We start from the raw sequence: 18,572 nt of genomic DNA, 5'->3' as shown, positions 1-18,572 counted from the left end.
GCGACGAGCTTTCGGTAGTCTACCTATCCCTACAGTCAACCATCCCCGGTCTCCCCTACAGCGAAGGCGCGAACTGCTGACAATTTTTGGATTATCAATTGCTACTAACGGGATAGCTTTTGAACCCTCCTATTGGACATATCCTCCAGGGGTCACACATAGCGCGTGACGTGACGCGTGACGCTACAATTTTCGATTTTATACCCTAGTAAATTTCCTTGTTACCATCAATAAAGAAGTTTATAGTTGACAATACGATTACAATGTTTAAAAATAATGATCAATAAAATCTTAATACTAGTATAGTATAGTACGTATAATATTAGGAGAATTTGAAAATATCAACAATCTTACTAGGATGACTTATAAAGAATTTTTAATCGACTATAAGAAAATAATGTTATGTTTGCGTTTTGAAGCGTGAAAAACAGATGTTTCCGTCTACGAAATCCACGGTTCTGAAACCGCTCGTGTGTGCCAAAACACCCCCGATCCGGTGGGGGTTGTATTTTTGAATTGGAGTCACGTGCTCGACGGCTCGGTCCAGACGCTAGAAAGGAACGTCACGGCACGGCGTAGGCGTCCCGATGTGCGTCTCTTTAATACAAAATTTACTTATGTATGTGTCTGACACTTTTACCGCACGACTAAACCTTATGCAATCAATTTAAATACACTCAATAATTATGTCCCAGAAGTATATCGTCATTTAGAAAACAATGAATAGTACCTACCCACCGTAAATAGTGCAAGAAATAAATTAATTTTATTACGTGTTAGCTTTCATTTTCAAAAGTTTGTGCGTCCGCAAATTAGGCAGCGTATGCTTACTATTCTCACTCAAATTTGTCCTTACTTATTGCGAAACAAAAAGGTCTTATTCGGCTTCATCTACAGAAAGAGGGTTACTGCTTTCGAAATCCAGGTTCTTTAATTATTAAAAATCACCGATGTTGATGTATTGAAGGCAACAATTGGAAAAAAGTGGTCGGGTCTAAATATCTATATTTTGTGTAAGATTGGTTGCATACATTCGAATAACGTAATAATCATTAGGCTTTTGTTTAACGTGTATACGAGGGTGGATTGATAAGTTTCCGGCCTGACCAAGAAAAACAAGGTTTTTAAAAATTTTTTTTTTTTATTTCTCAACATAATCTCCTCCAAGGCTGATACATTTCTCATAGCGGTGTTCCAGTCTATTAATGCCATCTCTATAGACTGATTCGTCAAGCTCCTCAAAATAACCATTTACAGCTTCGATTACTTCTTCATTGTCCGCAAATCTCTTACCGCCAAGCCATTTTTTGAGATTAGGGAACAGAAAATAGTCACTCGGGGCTAGGTCTGGAGAGTAAGGAGGGTGCGGCATCAATTCAAACTTTAGATCGTTGATTTTAGCCGTCGCAACGATTGACGTGTGCGCTGGTGCGTTATCGTGATGAAACAAGATTTTTTTCTTCGCCAGATGAGGTCGTTTAATTTTCACCTCGTGGCTCAAACGTTGCAATAAGTCTGCGTAGTATTGACCAGTGATAGTATTACCCTTTGCAAGGTAATCAATGTATATAATACCTCTTGCATCCCAAAAAACAGTAGCCATAACCTTGTTCGCCGAAAAAATTGTTTTTGCCTTCTTTGGAGTTGGTTCCCCTGGTCCAATCCACTGTTTAGACTGTTCTTTGGTTTCAGGAGTGTAGTGGTGGACCCACGTTTCGTCAACGGTTACGAATCGACGCAAAAATTCGCTTGGATTACGCTTATACAATGACAATTTGCGGTAGAAATGTTTTTTCGAATCAATTTTTGGTCGACTGTTAGCAAACGCGGCACCCATCTTGCACAGAGCTTTTCCATATGCAAATGTTGGTGCAAAATATGTTGCACACGTTCATATGACATCTTACAGGTCTCAGCTATCTCACGCACTTTCAATCTGCGGTCTCCCAGCACTATTTGATGAATTTTTTCGATCATATCTGGAGTTGTGACCTCAACGGGGCGTCCTGAGCGAGGCCCATCAGAGGTGCTCACACGACCCTTTTTAAACTCGGAAACCCACTGCTTAACGGTTGAATATGACGGGGAGGATGTCCCCAGTGTTGAGTCCATCTCTTTTTTAATTTCCTTCGGCGTTAACCCCTTCAAATAAAAGTATTTGATGACAGCACGATTTTCCTGCTTTTCCATTTTTACGAAAACCACAGAGGCGTCTTGTTCAGCGTGCTGTCAAACCTACACTAGCAAGGAGATCGGGCTGAAACTATAGCTACAAGCTATCCAAGGATGGTACTATAGAATGTCACCTCAAGGTAGGCCTAGTGGCGTCATCTCTTGGTTAGGCCGGAAACTTATCAATCCACCCTCGTACCTACTTGGTTGCATATATCAAGCATATTACAATATAGAATTACTAAAAAATGCTCAATAGTTAATAAATAATTAGGTACAAATATTCTCCAAGCGGTAGTGTTACAGGGGGTGGTACATGGGTGCCTATTACTACTATTCGATTACTTTAAGAATGCTTCATATCCAAATTATTCTTATTTCTGCTTTTCTCTGTATAGTGCATGATTTTTACTCAGTCCAATCACTACATAGTATAAAACAATGTCGGTTCCCGATGTCTGTCCCTATGTATGCTTAGATCTTTAAAACTATACGCAACGGATTTTGATGCGGTTTTTGAAGTGAAACTTCTTTACGCACGGTAAGGTAAGTTCGTTTCATACGAGTTGCTATGTAACGAAATCATGCAAGGGATGTCTCCCCTCTACTCGGCCACGTAGTCGAGTTCGTAGTGGGGATCGCTTGAGCCATAAGCGCGCTTCAGTGCAACGTTCGTTACAGGCAACTCCGGCATGTATAGTGTAGCCCTAACAAAATGTATAAATGTATTTGTATGTGTTTGTGTATGTGTGCCTACACTCTACAGTCGAAACGACGCCACTGACGCCAATTCCTTAACCCCTATCCCGGTATGTTTGTATGTTTGAAGATGTTTCACTTCAGTAGCGTGTTGTATAATTACACGTTGTATTTTTTTTAATTTCCAAACAAAAGCTTTCTTGGGTATTTAAGTTTTTAATATTAGTACAGATTAGGAACTGGCAATTCCACCGACGTATTTTGTTACTTCTTAAAAACACTGAACACACCATAGCTATATTTACGTAAGTAAACTTGTAAACTTGTAAACTTGTAAACTTGTAAACTTGTAAACTTGTAAACTTGCAAACTTGTAAACTTAAAATATCCAATACACAAAACAAAAATTTTAAAAATTATGAGTCAGTGTCACCAAAAGTTAATAAATATTTTGAAATAAATAAATAAACTATCATCTTAGAAAAATTCGCATTAGTACATATAATCTGATCCGACGGGACGAACCTTGACGACTCTTGTATAAACTAGAGTGAGTGGATCGGTTTGCGAGTTTAGATTATTTAGGAAGCCGGACCATTGGTTCAACCATAATGGGGGGGAGGGGGTTCTTATCAGCATTGGACCCGTGCGAAGCTGGGGCGAGTCGCTAGTCTAATATAATTTGTATATGATTGCTTTATTATTATATTTGAATTATGGATTTACCTAATGAAGCCGCTATAACATAAATAATTATGTCAAATTGCTGATTCTTCTTTAGGCCTTATGATTTGATCTGATTTGGTCGTTTTTTTGTAAATTAAACGACTTCCATAATTTTATGAATCTTTAATAATCCAAGTAATGAAAACCTAAGATTGTTCAAGATTCATATTTTAAAGTCATGAAATACTTGACAAAACAATTACGATTTCTATTTCGAAGAAAAACGTAAACTATTGCAACAGTGACTTTATAATAATTTTTTATCACATTTTCTATAGCATAAAATTACTAGAAAAATATTTTTAACATTTTAATGTCGTCTATACAAACTAAATGTGGAGCACGTTCTAAAACTTGCCAATTTTCAACGGTTTGCAGAGAATTTTAAATGTTGCTTGCTTTTCTGGACGTAATGTGAGGCACTGTAAAATATTTCAGGAAATTGTATTTTAACGTCTGTAGATAAGTTCATTTTGCGGCCCTGCAATTTTACGGTTGCACGATGCTACTTTTTACGGCCGAAGATAAGAACAATTCGGCAAATTCAAATATTTAGCAGCCAGTTAACGTTTCATTGAGAAAACTCTGATTGCTGCGAATTTTAAATGCACGTATGCATTACGAAGGAAAATATTTTTAGGGGCCTTAAAACAAAACAATTTTGTTAAAATTAAATCCCCATGCAACTAAAGCTAAAATTTTGAAAATCTTGCCAGACAGAAAATTGCATCCAATTCGCATATTTAATTTAACTATTACAACAAAATAATAACACTAATTGATATAGAAACGTTTTTTCTTAAAAATCAACAATTTATTCGTAAATATTAGTGTCAGGAAGCAGTAAAAAAGCAAGAGATTCCCGTTGACTATGATAACATAAAGAAGGGGAAGACCTTTTAATTTCGATTTTTATACGAAGCATATTTTATCAAATATACTATAATTTTAAAACTCAGAAGGTTTTAAGTAAAGGCCAAAAATTAAACTTAACGGAAGATATGTATGCATACGTTTCAGCCAGTGTGATTAAACAGTGATTATACATAATGACTGGACATTATGTACATCGGCTAATTTTGATTTCAGGCTTTCACGGCCGGCGTTGTTTTCTGATATATATATACACTTTCCGGGCTGTTGTGCTTTGGTCGGTTAGGCTAGGTTGGGTTGATGGGTTGATGATTGTCAACAATACGTAACGCTACCGTCTGAAGATGCCAGAAGTAAGATCTGTATATATATCAGAGAATCTGATAATTTGACAAATTACTTTATCTAGGTGTTATGCTACTTGGAATAAGTTAATGTAATTAATACTGATTAATCCGTCAAACAAAATTGGCTTTTGTTTAATTTTTGTTGGTTTTTACATTCGTGACTTTTTCTTAACCTCATCTACCCCAGCAGTATCATCATCATCATCATGATAAAGTAGTCAGTTCTAAAACTTTTCGCTGAAACTAGAATATTTATGAGCAGTAATCTAATCTAGGTCTACATCTACTCCTCTTAGTTCCTGTGTCTGCTTACAATAAGTCTAGCTAGCTATTCATGCTTCAGAAGGAGTCCTACTAACCTATCTTGCCTACTTCTTTTTGATCCTTGCAAAACTAAACTAAATTAAAATTTATTGTGCTTTAGAGACACACCTCTGTTATTGACATATTATTTGAAGAAAAAATCAATAGATAATTTCCTTGCAAACCCTAAAAATAAGGATCCATGCTTACTACAAAATTTTCAAGTAAGTAAGGTTGGAGCACAAGTGGACGGCATTATCAGACATCCTGATTATTGCAACCACATTGTCCTTGGCTACATCAAAAGGCACAGTGATTATAGTAGGGAAGGGTGTAGATCTCTTGGTCATCTTAATAGATTTAATTTTGCCCCAATAATCACTTTGTTTAAGTTAGGTAGATATTGTATATAATCACTAGATAGTGTAAATACTATCCCAATTAATTACTTTGGCTATAACACATACATAAATAAAAATAATATATAACACCAAATTAAAACTAAAAATTCTCCATTTCTCAATTTTCTATTCTTTGTTATTGTAAGTATGAATGTTATATTTTACCGTACCATTAAATTTTGTGTTTCAGAACTAATTCTTTCTCGCAACTTCTATAAAACGATAAAAATTTTATCCGTATTTTCTTCCATTATTTTTTTCATGAATATATGAATAAATGTGGGTGATATGCTGAATTTTAATCGATACCTAATGTTTTCATTAGGTAGTAGTTACAGTGTACTAGTCATAAAAAAGATGAAAAATAACCATTTTGTACTTCCAAATTTTCCGATAAGCTATTAAAAGGTCGTAATTAATGTAAAAGAAATATGGCGTTTTGTAATTTTCTTCTGTTCTATTGCATATCTTTTATAATATCTTTTCAATAAAATGTTTCAAAGCAAAAAATAATCAAAAAATTCAAATTGAATATTATCATCCATCATCAAATATAAATTATTGCATATCACGAATGCGGACAAATCGGGATGTTAAACAATAATTACATTATTATTTCTGCGACGTTTCGACTCCTTTATTGAGTCTTCATCAGGCATCATAATATGAATTATTTAATAAACAATCCCGTTATGTACAATCACGTAATGCCAAATTACCGAATCAAAGAATTTTGTTAATTTTGTAACTGGGAAATTTGGCATTAGTGATTGAACAAAATGGGATTGTTGATTATATACGTCTTATTATGATGCCTGATGAAGACACAATAAAGGAGTCGAAACGTCGCAGAAATAATAATGTAATTATTGTTAAACATCCTGATTTGTCCAGATTTCTGATATGCAATAATAATAAAAATATTAATTTTATTCAAGGAGAACAATCAACTGTATTTTAAGTACAGGTTGAATACGGCGGATATGTTTTATTCCTGCCTGGTGGAAAAGCGATTTCAGTAAATTTTTTGTGCACCCTTCGGTTATTTGTGATCATATCGTCTTTTATTTATCTTGAAGTGTGTTTTATGGCATCCGAAGCCATTTATTCCTAGACATATTCGTACATATTTGATTATTTCTTGAAAACACTCGAAACAAGGAAGCATTCGAAATGGAAATGTAATGTGATCCTTTAAAATGTTATCCTGAACCACCCAAACGATGACTGAATATTCTTAAAGCAAACAAAGCATTCCGCTAAGTTATTAACAACGCACACAGAGTTACACCCCCCCTATTTAATCACATGCACGCACACTTATTTCAGTAAGTAAAACTGCAAAGTTAAGTGCTATAATGATGAGTACGAAAACTATTTTAAATTTCAAAACGTGAATTTGTCAAAGTGGATTATACCTAATAGGCATTTATAAACCAAGATTGTTATTGTCATTTACCAATACGTATGTATTTCTAGTATTCCGAAATATTAATAGATTAAGAATTAAGTAGGTAGATTTTAAATTTAAGAACAAAGGCATTCACGGCCGGAATCCATAGTAGAATGAAGATTCGGGCCATAGGGCCGTGGTCTAAGTGAACTATTGTGTCCAGACGTTTCGTCAGCTACTGCGGCCGACATCCTCAGTGGTAGTGCTGGATTGACAACGTGAACGTAGATTATATCTCGAAATCTCAACGTGAGCGTAGATTATATCTCGCTGTCGAGACTTTTGGCAGTGAATATGCCTTGATTTCAACTTCGAAACAAAAAAATATTTAGTTTCAATCTCTATTAATAATGAGCGTAAAACTTTTTAATATGTTTAAATAATAATTAAAACTTTAAAATTGCATTTATTTCAGACAATTATAAATATTATCATTATATTATCAAGTAAAAACGAGATTTTCAGCTAATTTTTCATTTTTTCCTCGATAACCATTTAGTGAATTTGAATAACCTTACGCTAAAGTGATTCTCCAGAGTTCAAGTTACTTATTATAAAAGTTTGAAATTTCTGGTAGCTTTTTTTCTGTTAATAAAAATAAATTTAATCTGTTCGGTTAACGAATCTCCATAAAATGGCGTGTAAAATTACAATTTTTTAAAATTTCAATAACTTTTTAACGGTTTAGTGAATCGATTTGTAATTTTTACAGGAGTTTCAGAATTGAATGAGGAACGTTCTTCCAAATTTTTATTTGTCTCGTAGCATTTTGACATACCTCCCAAACATCCTTAACTTATTAGGGAAGTAATTTTCGTTTAAGTCAGTGATACGGTGTGTTATACAAGTATCGCGCATGTTGTTGGAAAATAGAAACTGTATTTTTTTTTGGTAAGAGTTAACAGCAAAGAAACGGGAGACATCGCTAGTAAAACATCGAGATCTAGTCTCGCATATGCAGAAACAGTCGTTGCGCGAATAAAACTACCTACTGTTAGCCATATTCTAGTATTACTTCGGTGTCGGGCAACGACCACCCCTTCGGGAAAACAATTTTCCAAACCACCACTACAACCCCACGACCCTCTGCAGCACCTTTCACGGACGCCTCTAGCGCGTCAGCCTTTACAAAAATATGTTTGTGGATCTTCACCAAGATTTGCTTTATGTTTGAATTCCTGTCTGTCTGCGTGTTTACCACCACTTTTACGACTTGGAGCCCTAAATATTGAAAGGCGCGGGAAATGAAGGGATGCAACTACCGGGCTTTGTCTTCTTATTTGTTACCTGAATTCGGCTGTAAAACAGATTTGACTTGTCGAACCTCACGGAGCCGAATATACGACTACTGCTCGAAGGAGAAAAGTTTATTTTGGCTAGATGCCCAATAAATGTATCCATTATTTGCAGCAGGATCAAATGTGCACTGCAGACAGTTTGGAACGGAAATTTCAACCTCCTTTTGTCACAGAAGGACTCGCAAAATCTTTAAACAACATAAGCTGTCGTTATATAACTTCAAACTTCTGATTATCATCCATTTCGTATAAAAAGTGAACACTACAGAGATTCCATTAAAGTACAAATCCACCACTTGAGGGTGCAACAGATAACTTGATGACTAGTTACCCAATTATTAAAATCAAATGTTACAATCAAACAAAATGAAATATTTATCAGACTTTTCGATCGAATCATTAGGTTATGCTCCAATGTTACCATACGGACGCGTTACATTAGCTGAATAAGGGCACTTTTTATTGACATTTTATATATCGAATGCATGTAAATTATCACTTTTTTGCTTCTTCTGTCCCGTTCATGAGAAAAATGGTTTTGACAGAAAACATCAAATACTATTTATTTATATCAAAATATAACCCTTAACTCAGTGGTTTCCAACATGTGGGGCGCGAGACTGTTGCAAGGGGGGCAGCAGCTGTTTCCAAAATATTATTTTCGAATGCAAACCAAAAAAGTCGAATAGGTGTCAAAAAAATGAATCAGCAAAATAGGTATACGTAATCCACAATCCTCGCCGCGAAAATTATTATTTCTTATAATTTATAATTATGTTTGGAGCACGGCGTTGTACGGGTGCGAAACNGTTGAGTATTTATGAAATTAGATTGTTAGAAAAATTAAGGGGGCGCAACAATTTTTTTTAAAGGGGGGCGCAGGTACAAAAAGGTTGGAAACCACTGCCTTAACTTCTCAACTGTGACCTGCATATTTTATCCATTATGCTAAAACTGAATTGTTACACCAAACAATCGATTTGAAACTAAAAAGATCTAAAAATATTTTAGCAATATATGAAGAGACAAAATGAAATATATTTTCAAGGAAGGTTTTGTTTGTTAAGATGTAAATCCACAAATTCTGATTTTAAGCAACTGGCCCAACTTCACTGTGACACGGTTCGTAATACTTAAAGCTCTAGGGCGTACATATTCGACTTTATTATTCATTATTAATAAATTAAACTAACTTAAAGTCTGGTATCTAATAAAAATAACCATTTCAAATATACAAAAGAAATGGTGATTGGACAATAACAAATTTGTCAACGGATTCTAATCTAATTGATTAATTTTTTATTTATAAAATCTCTTTTAGGCTTTTCAGTTTTCGAATGGTTTTTTGTTTTTAATTTTTTATTTTAATCTTTTGTTTGATATTAGCTTTAGATAATTTAATTTTATAAACCCTTTCTTTCCAGCTTTCAGCGTTTTTCCTGTAATTATAACGCTCAAGTATTAAGTTGAACGGACTTTTAACAAGAGTGTACCCGTTGCTAAAGTGCAATTTAAATTATTAAATACAGATTTGCTATTATACATGCACCAAGGATAACCAGGTCTCTAATGGAACCATTTGTTTACCTGTCCGAAAGAACGTGCAATGAAAATATATGATCCCAGAACGCTTTAGACACTTATATCATTCCCGGAAAGCATTTTTAAGTGTAACGTACCTCCTTTAAACTTACAACAGTGTAAGAAGTCACTTGTATTTTATTAAAAATGAAAAATTAAAGATATTTGTACTTCTTCATTTTAATTAGGTATCTTCATAACCATTATTTTAAGTGAATTTTCTCCTTAATTCTACCAAATATAAAAAATAAAATGCGCTTTTTTTCGAATAGTGATATATTGTTAAAAATTTTAGGAAATCATCATCATGATAGGGTCGTCAGTCTTAAGACTGGTTGAATACATACCTCCATTCTCTTATCCAAAGCTCATCTTCGTATTTCCCTAAAACTAGGACATCTCACATTCCTAACTATTTGTGAACTTAAGTCTAATTTAAGTCTTTTTATTAACTCCTGCTTCTGCTCTTATTAAGTTTATAACTAGCTCTTCATGCTTAAGAAGATTAACCTATCCGGCCTATTTATTATTGAATTCCATAGCGTCCCATATTCCTACACTCAACAATAGGACCCTACGCTATCCCAAAATTTTAGGCAATCCTCATCATCATAGGGTCAGTCCTAAGACTGTTTAGACACGCACCTCCACTCTTTCAGATCCGGAGCTAATCTTCACATTTCCTTAAAATCAGAACAACCCACATTCTTAATTATTTGCGAACAGTAATCAAATCTAGGTCTACCTCTACTCCTCTTAACTCCTGTTTCTACCTCTAACTAGCCTCATGTCTGAGAAGGTGTCCTAACAATCTGTTTCCCCTATTTCTTATTAACTTGCATAGAGTTCTCTGTTCTCCTATTCTTTCTGATACTTCTTCATTTCTAACCTTCTCTAGTCACGGTATCCTCATCATTCACCTGTAACCACATTTCGAACGCTTCTAATCTTTTCTTCTCCGCTGCGCCCACCCTTAACGTTTCTTACTCGTACAGCGGCGTGCTCCAGACATATCCCTGGAACAATCTTTTTTAAATTTCTAAAATAACAATTCGCGTGCATAGAAGTGATTTTTTTGTTAATGACGACTCGACCAGGCGCTATTTTTTGTTTTATAGCTCTACTGATCCTTCCATCCTGAATTATCTGATTTCCTAGATAACAATAATATAATCAGCGACTTCTTTTATTTTTGTTGTTGTTTTGTGTAACTACAATTAACATAGTTGATTACCATTTTATAGATAATATTAGTGATCAATTTGCTAATTTTTTATAATAGAATTTTTGATGAATTTATGAAATTTATTAAGAAGATATTGAAGAATATTTTTAAAAATGTACTTATTAAAACTCTGCTTCAATTGATAAAAAAAAAACATTAAACCTCATAAATAAGTCCCAAGCGGGTTGCTATAAATCCGCAAAGAATTAATAGCCGACAAGAGAATATAATTCCATCGTTTCCTTCGCGAAACCAAAGACACCAAATGACTCAGGTGCGATTAGGGAATTATTATTTATTTGTCCCGCAAAGTACAAGTAGGTAATAACAAAGTAAAAGACGTAAGGAGTTCCGAGTGTAGAAACCTAACTGGAATCAGTGCCCGTGTTCCCGGAACGGTCCGGGACGAGAAGTAAAGTGACACTTCACGCTCAAGCCCCAATTTATCATGTTCAAGAAAGAACGCACACCTGTGCCTCGTCCTATTACCTACGTCTCACGTTCCCCGTATCCTTATAACCGTCCGGATTGTCTGAGTAATTAAATTCCGGGAAGATAGTAGTAGGAAAAAAGGACTGGAAACTGCGGTCCTAACTGATTGGGGAACGACGCTCGCAAACGGGAGCTTTTAGTGTTCTGTTCTTACAGCAGTTATCCTCGAAACTGAGATGTTGGGATTTGTTTTTATTCGAGACGTAATTTCGATTGTAATAAATAAGAGGGTTGGTGGTGCGAATGGAAATGAAAAACCTTTCTTAAGCGACCCTTTATGTTATCATTTTATACAAAAAGGTGACACAAATTAAGGACATTTTTTAATCTTAATAACTTTTAAGGGAGAGGGAGGAGATCGAAAACTAAAAAAATGGAATATTGTAAATATTGGATTGGTATACTGTAAAGCTTTTTTTTTATTAAGTCTTCCGTAAAATAGTTTTTTCTTAGCTAATACTTTTCTATAACTACTACATCTTTTACGTAAATATGTATAAGTATCCATATGAAATAAAAATTTAATGCCCTTCGTTGATATACGCACCAATTGAGAAGGGATGGACCGGTTTGACTAATTTATTTTTAAATATTCATAATGACGTTTTTAGGAAAGAAAATTGGAGCAATTATCCTGAAAATTGGAAAATTCTGGAAAAACTGAATGAGTTTTTTTCTACGAGACTTTCGTATGAACTTAAGAATCTAACTTGTGTGAACGACGGGAATTGCTTAAAAACTAACTGTTATTGTTGCGTAGTGCGAGACACAGTACAAGATAGGAACTCGAAATTTGGGGTAGTTCAAGCCTGCTATAGTCCAATACTGTAGTTTAAATATGATAGCAGATTACAGCATCATTTCTAAAGTATTAAATAGTGAAAATCTACCAAGAAGTCAATATACATCAAAAAGTACAACCATCATTGTAAAAAATAAAATAATTTGAAGTGGTCTGTATTCTGTCGAAACTGCCAGACGCGGATCGCGATTTCGATCTTTTTGGACCTCATCAGCGCGTCTGGCAGTTTCGACAGAATACAGACCACTTCGAATTATTTTATTCGATTAAGCTAACGTGCCTATCACGTTGAGGTTGGCTACGCCGGGATTCGTTTTCAGCAAGTAGAAATCCACACAAGTGGACCTTGTTGAAGCATACGTAATCCTAAAATGTAGCATCGTGCTACAGATGGCGTTTACTGCGTCATTTGTAGTATTTTTTGAAACATCATTGTAAAGTTTAATCTTTCGAAGAAATCACAAATTAGTGTGTTAAACACTTCATAAGAATTATAGTCCTAGACGTTTAATTATTTAAATATATTTATAGTATTGAAGTTCATTGGTACTGATCGCATAGACCGAGCGGTATAACCTGGAGGTTTAGACCATTGGTTAGCATTCGGGAGGACGCCGGTTCGTGTCCGGGTCCGTCTGCCTTGGTTCAAGTTTTTCTGTGGTTTCCTTGAATCACTTAGGCAAATGTCGAGCAGTAATATTCCACAGATAATCTTTCATTCTCTTCTATCTTCATTTCGTCCGTTTTCTCACCGGAACCACCACCCACCCATTCCCGAAAGGAGGCTGAAGAGGGCCTTCCGCCCTACCTTTCGGCGTAATCCGGAGAGACTTCCCACCCATCAGCCTTAGTGTTTTTTTTTCATAAACACTAATAACTTTTTGTCAGAGATACACTTTTAGTAAATAAAGTAGAAGAACTACCTCTCCTTAATTAATTTTTTTTCTTAATCAAAACAGCTTTTATGATTAAAACTGGACTATTTTCTGGACAATGACCTTCTTTTTAAGGTTTCTGCCACAGTCTGTAAAAATTTCCTGCTCAAGTTGTTTCACAGTTCTTAGTTAACGACATCCTCGGCATTAGTGTCTAAGACTGAGTCATGACTAGTCATCAATTTTTGTACCCATAGTTAAATTAATAAGATAGAAACTAAAATTTATTGTTTAGTAAAAATGGTTCCTGATTGAAAAAACTTCTTAAAGAATCTTTTTTTCAAGGTAAATTGATAATTCTTACAAGTTAAGGGTAATAAGAGAACGTTGTAATTATCATTTATTAATTAGACCTAAGGTTATTTTTGAGTAAATAGATTAAGACACGTACATAAGTAAGCGTCTCGTTGAATTTGTTAGGTACATGACAGTTGATTGTGTTTCCTTTACTTGTGTGTCCAACGGGACGCCTTCGCAATTTTCTTCCCCTCTGTTGTTCCGTGCAATGTGTTTGGGGGATGGCTGTCGTGCAAATTACCACATCGTGTGACCAGCATCCGACTGCCTGTCTGAATATTTGATGAATGCGCCGTGTTCAATACTAGTAAACAGCGAAACGTCCGACGAAATACGAGAAGGAGAACAAGAGAATTCTTATTTTCTACAAGTTCTTTCCATTTTCCAGACAATGGTCACTTTCGTTCATCCCAGTCTTTTTTTTTATTTAGATACAATAGCAGGTAGAGACGTTCTTGCATTATGCAAAAATCCACAGCGCGTATAACTTTTACTCTAAGAGCCTTTTCACACGAACTACATTTTGTAGCGTTTCCATTATCCGACAGTTGTCAGTTCGTATTGTAATGTTCGTGGATTTAACAAAATTAACTTCTAAGACTGATAACGACAAAAACTATTTATTTACACTAATGTCGATATATCACTATTCACTGCGCTATTTATTTCACTGCTATCACTGTCAATTTATTTCTGGATTCACTTCTGCAACGGCCAATTTATTTCTTCTTTTCTCAGCGACCGTCTCTTCCTTTAAATACTCTTTTGTTTACTTTCGGGGACCTTCTGGAAAACGTCCGGATAGTTTATTTTTTCTTTGAAGTGTTTTAACTGCTTTCCCAGAACGCAGGTACGACACAAACATTTACAAATACGGCGCACATGAAGAAAGGCGCCCGCGGCTAGTCGGCGAATCGATAAGCCGTTCACGCACACGTGTGCCCGATCGCACACAAACACACTCGTACTCGCTACAGTATGTATAAAGAGCGATTTTTACAGCGCTTCGATTTTGTAGCCGATGTAGTAACGTATCTATTCCAAATTTAAAGAAACAGTTATTAAAATTAATAAAAAAAGAAAAATATAAAGAATCGAAAATATTGGGTCGATCCTTACAACAGCAATCGATTGATAAAAGGATTTCTGTACATCTTTCCAAGATTTATGTCGAAATGAAAAAAGTTTTTGAGTTATTCCTTCTTCCCATGCATTCATTTATACAGTCTGAACTGCAGCTATTGCAAATGCATCAGTCTTCAATTTCGGTTATGAAATTTTCGATGTTGACATTGTCCATCATTGTTCTGTCGCACTACTAAAAACAAGCCAGTGTGGAAGTTTTAACTTAAATAAATGTATTTCTTAGTGAAGCGCAACGAAGGCTCTAAATTATGTAAAACATTCTTATAAATTCACGAACTATTGAGTATTTCATTATTAGGTGGTTTAAAGATTAAAAAGATCACCACAGTCCCTATATTAAAAAGCACTTTTGATAAAATCCTTCTATCAAAAACATCAATAGTGATCACTTAAAAAAAAAAAAAAAACTTTTGGGTGTTTCATTCCCACCAGCCAGTAATGCTGGTGGGCGGGCAGTCCCTCCGGACTATGCCGGAAGGTAGGGCGGAAGGCCCTCTTCAGCCTGCTTTCAGGAATCGTGGGAATGGGTGGGTGGTGGTTCGAGTGAGAAAGATGAGACGGACGAAATGAAGACAGAAGAGAATGAAAGATTATCTGTGGAATATTACTGCCTCAGCATTTCCCTAGGTGATCCAAGGAAACCACAGAAAAACTTGGACCAAGTAGACGGACCCGAAATCGAACCGGCGTCCTCCCGAATGCTAAGCAATGGTCTAGACCTCTAGGCCATGCCGCTCGGTCACTTAATAATAAAACTCTATCTATATAGGTCAAACGAATAAAACGGTTAAAGAAAGATTTCATATACATTGTAAAAATTATAATGGTATATCTATTTTCTTGATATGAATCATATTGAAGAAATGAGACAAGTTCAATCATGTAAAAGGAAACACTAAACAACTAACACGATTTCCCCTACTAATATTTAAGGGAAGAGAAGGGACTTTTCAACAAAATTTAGAATTAGTTATTATTGTCGTTTAACATCAGCGTCATCAAAATTGCGGGGGTGTATTTTCGACCGCTTTTGGTAAGCTATTTTGTAAATCGATACAATTTTGTGTAAAATTTTTCTATAGCTTTGCACGTATTATGAAAGTGTGACATTTGACCATTAATATTTTGTAACCAAAGATCTGAAATTTTTTTATATAAATTAGTATAAAGTCAATTTTGACTAAAGAAATGTACGTGCCAATACTTAAAACGACCACAGAAGGCATCACACATTTTGATAATTTTCGTTACGAAAGTATATTATTGTTAATGTATAAATGCTTATTAGAAAAATTGATTTTTTCAAGTTTACACAACATTGTACGAATTTATTTACAAAATATTCTAGCACACCAAATTTATCCTCATGAGCCATCGATTGAGTCCAACTTGAACCTTCATCGAGCCACAATTGGATCTTATAGCATCTTATCTTTTGTGCTTTTCTGTTATTATAAATATGCGTTATATTTTATATTTAATATTAGCTCCATTAGAATAAGCACTTAAGTGCTCCAAATGCTATCCTTAGTCTATGATTAATGCTTCGGAGTGAGTAAGTTAGACAATGTTGGAGCACTCTAACTAGTCTCCAATTTTTTATATAAACGGGAAAGTTTTCTAATTTATTTTGTACTTTATTTTGAGAAAAAAGTGAATTACATCCTCCTGTTACGAAACGCTCACGTTTTCGTTAATGATTTATTAACGGCGTTATTTCGAAGGAAAACAAATTAACTATTTTTAAATTTCAGTGTTCGTCAATTTGCTCGTTTCAGAAGAGAGTTTTACCCAGTAGTAGAGTAGTAGTTCAAACTTTCTTTCGCATTTCCTCCGCGTCCTTATTCGTAATGGGGACGACGAACGGGACGCCGTGGGGTGGCAGTGAATTAAGGCCGAGTAATTTTAATTAAATATCGTTTAATTGGGACTTATTTACGAACCGTGGTGTCGGGTATCGCTGCTGTATTATAGTTCGATGAATTTATGCTGCCGTCGTGGAAGCGGGGTCGTTTTCGGAGTCGAGTTGGCGTGCTCTAGAAACAAATGGCAGTCGCATGTGCCCGTTTCGTATAATGGAAAAGATGCTAAATTTCGAATGTCGCAAACCAGAGGTACCTACCCCGGGAAAATACACACGCATACAAGGTGTTTGCCATTAATGTATAATTCAACTGGATTCGTTCCAGTTTATTGGTTACGAACCTGTAATAGATGATGTATAGAAGTTTTTAGAAAAAAACTTTATTTGAGGATCTGAATATTTCTTACCAATTGATAGCGGAAAGGGAGCTGACCAAAGTGTGTTTATAAATAAATCTTCGCATTTTCCTTAAACTAAAAAATCTCGTAACCACGAATATCTACTTTGTTCTACCCCAGATATTACACACTTGTGCTAACGTTTTTTCCAATCCTCGAAGCACTTCAAAAGATAATTATTTGTGATCTTGTTCAGGTTCTCCTTCGATGCCTTTTTTATCTCCTCAATGGTGGCGTAGTGTCGACTTCCATGGGCCTTTTCAGTTTACAAATTTACAGGGGGCCATATCTGGGGAACAGAAGAACTAGATCTGAGAGAACTGCGCACAAGCAACCATGTGTGAGCGTGGGCGTTATCATGATGTAAAAGCCAATTTTTGTTCCACAAATTCGCGCAAATTGGGCATAACTTGTAGGTAATATTCCTTATTGACCGTTCTACCCTTTGGCAAGAACTCATGATGCACCACGCCCCTAAAATCGAAGAAAACTATAAGCAAAACCTTCACATTCGACCGAACTTGGCGCGCTTTTTTCGGTATTGGCTCGTGCGGCAGCTTCCACTGGGACGATTGAGCTTTGGTATCCATGTCATAACCATAAATCCATGCTTCGTCACCAGTTATGACCTTCTGGAGTAAATTTGGGTCGTCGCGGACAGAGACCAACCGCTCCTTAGCAATGTTAATGCGATGCTGTTTTTGGTAGAAATTGAGCAATTTTGATACGAATATCGGGGCGACCAGTCTCATGCCCAAAACATTGTTAAAAATCGAATGGAAGGAGTCAATCTATATGTTTAGGTCCTCAACAACGTCTCTGATGGTGATTCGACGATTGTAATACTATTTTCTTCACTCCATCAATGTTTTCGCCTGTTGTTCGGGTATCCGGCACACTCTTCGTCGTTCACATCTTGTTGACCTTTTGAGAACATCTTGTACGACCGATAAACGTTGCTTTGGTCCAAGGTAGCTTCACCATATGCCATAGTCAACATTCGGAATGCGTTTTTCGCACTTGATTTTGTTTTTCACACAAAATTTGATACAGATTCTTTGATCAATTTTTTGGAATAGGCAAAAATCGAAGACGAGCCAAAAAGATTAACTGAACATTCAACATGACCGAACTTATCGGTATAAATGAGAGATATGAGTACCAACATAATGCCACAAAAAAATCGAATATACGTAATCCGCTGAAATTCAAAATTCGCGATATTTTTTTAACAGACCTTGTATATGAAACCCTGTAAAATGCAGTCATTATAAGCAAACGACGCAACGTCATTGGCAAATTAATGAAGTAAATCCTTTCGATCAATATTATAGAGGCCGTTGCGTACTTTTACGTATATGAGCCGTTCTGTATATAAGCATAAGTCTCTTTCTCTGTCTAATTACTTCGTACGTGCTCTTAATTTATTTCCGGCGTCGTTCGTTGGTGGAGTATGAAGGAATGAACGGGAAAAGACGGGCGCGGCCAACTTGATTGCACCGCGCGAAATTTGCCCGAAATTGATGCGATACTAATGTGCACGTGCCACTTAGTTTACTG

This window comes from Agrilus planipennis, unplaced genomic scaffold (assembly GCF_000699045.2).
Source record: "Agrilus planipennis isolate EAB-ADULT unplaced genomic scaffold, Apla_2.0 scaffold36, whole genome shotgun sequence".
In the NCBI taxonomy this organism is placed as follows: domain Eukaryota; kingdom Metazoa; phylum Arthropoda; class Insecta; order Coleoptera; family Buprestidae; genus Agrilus; species Agrilus planipennis.
The sequence above is the reverse complement of the archived record's forward strand: the minus strand, read 5'-3'. Positions refer to the sequence as shown.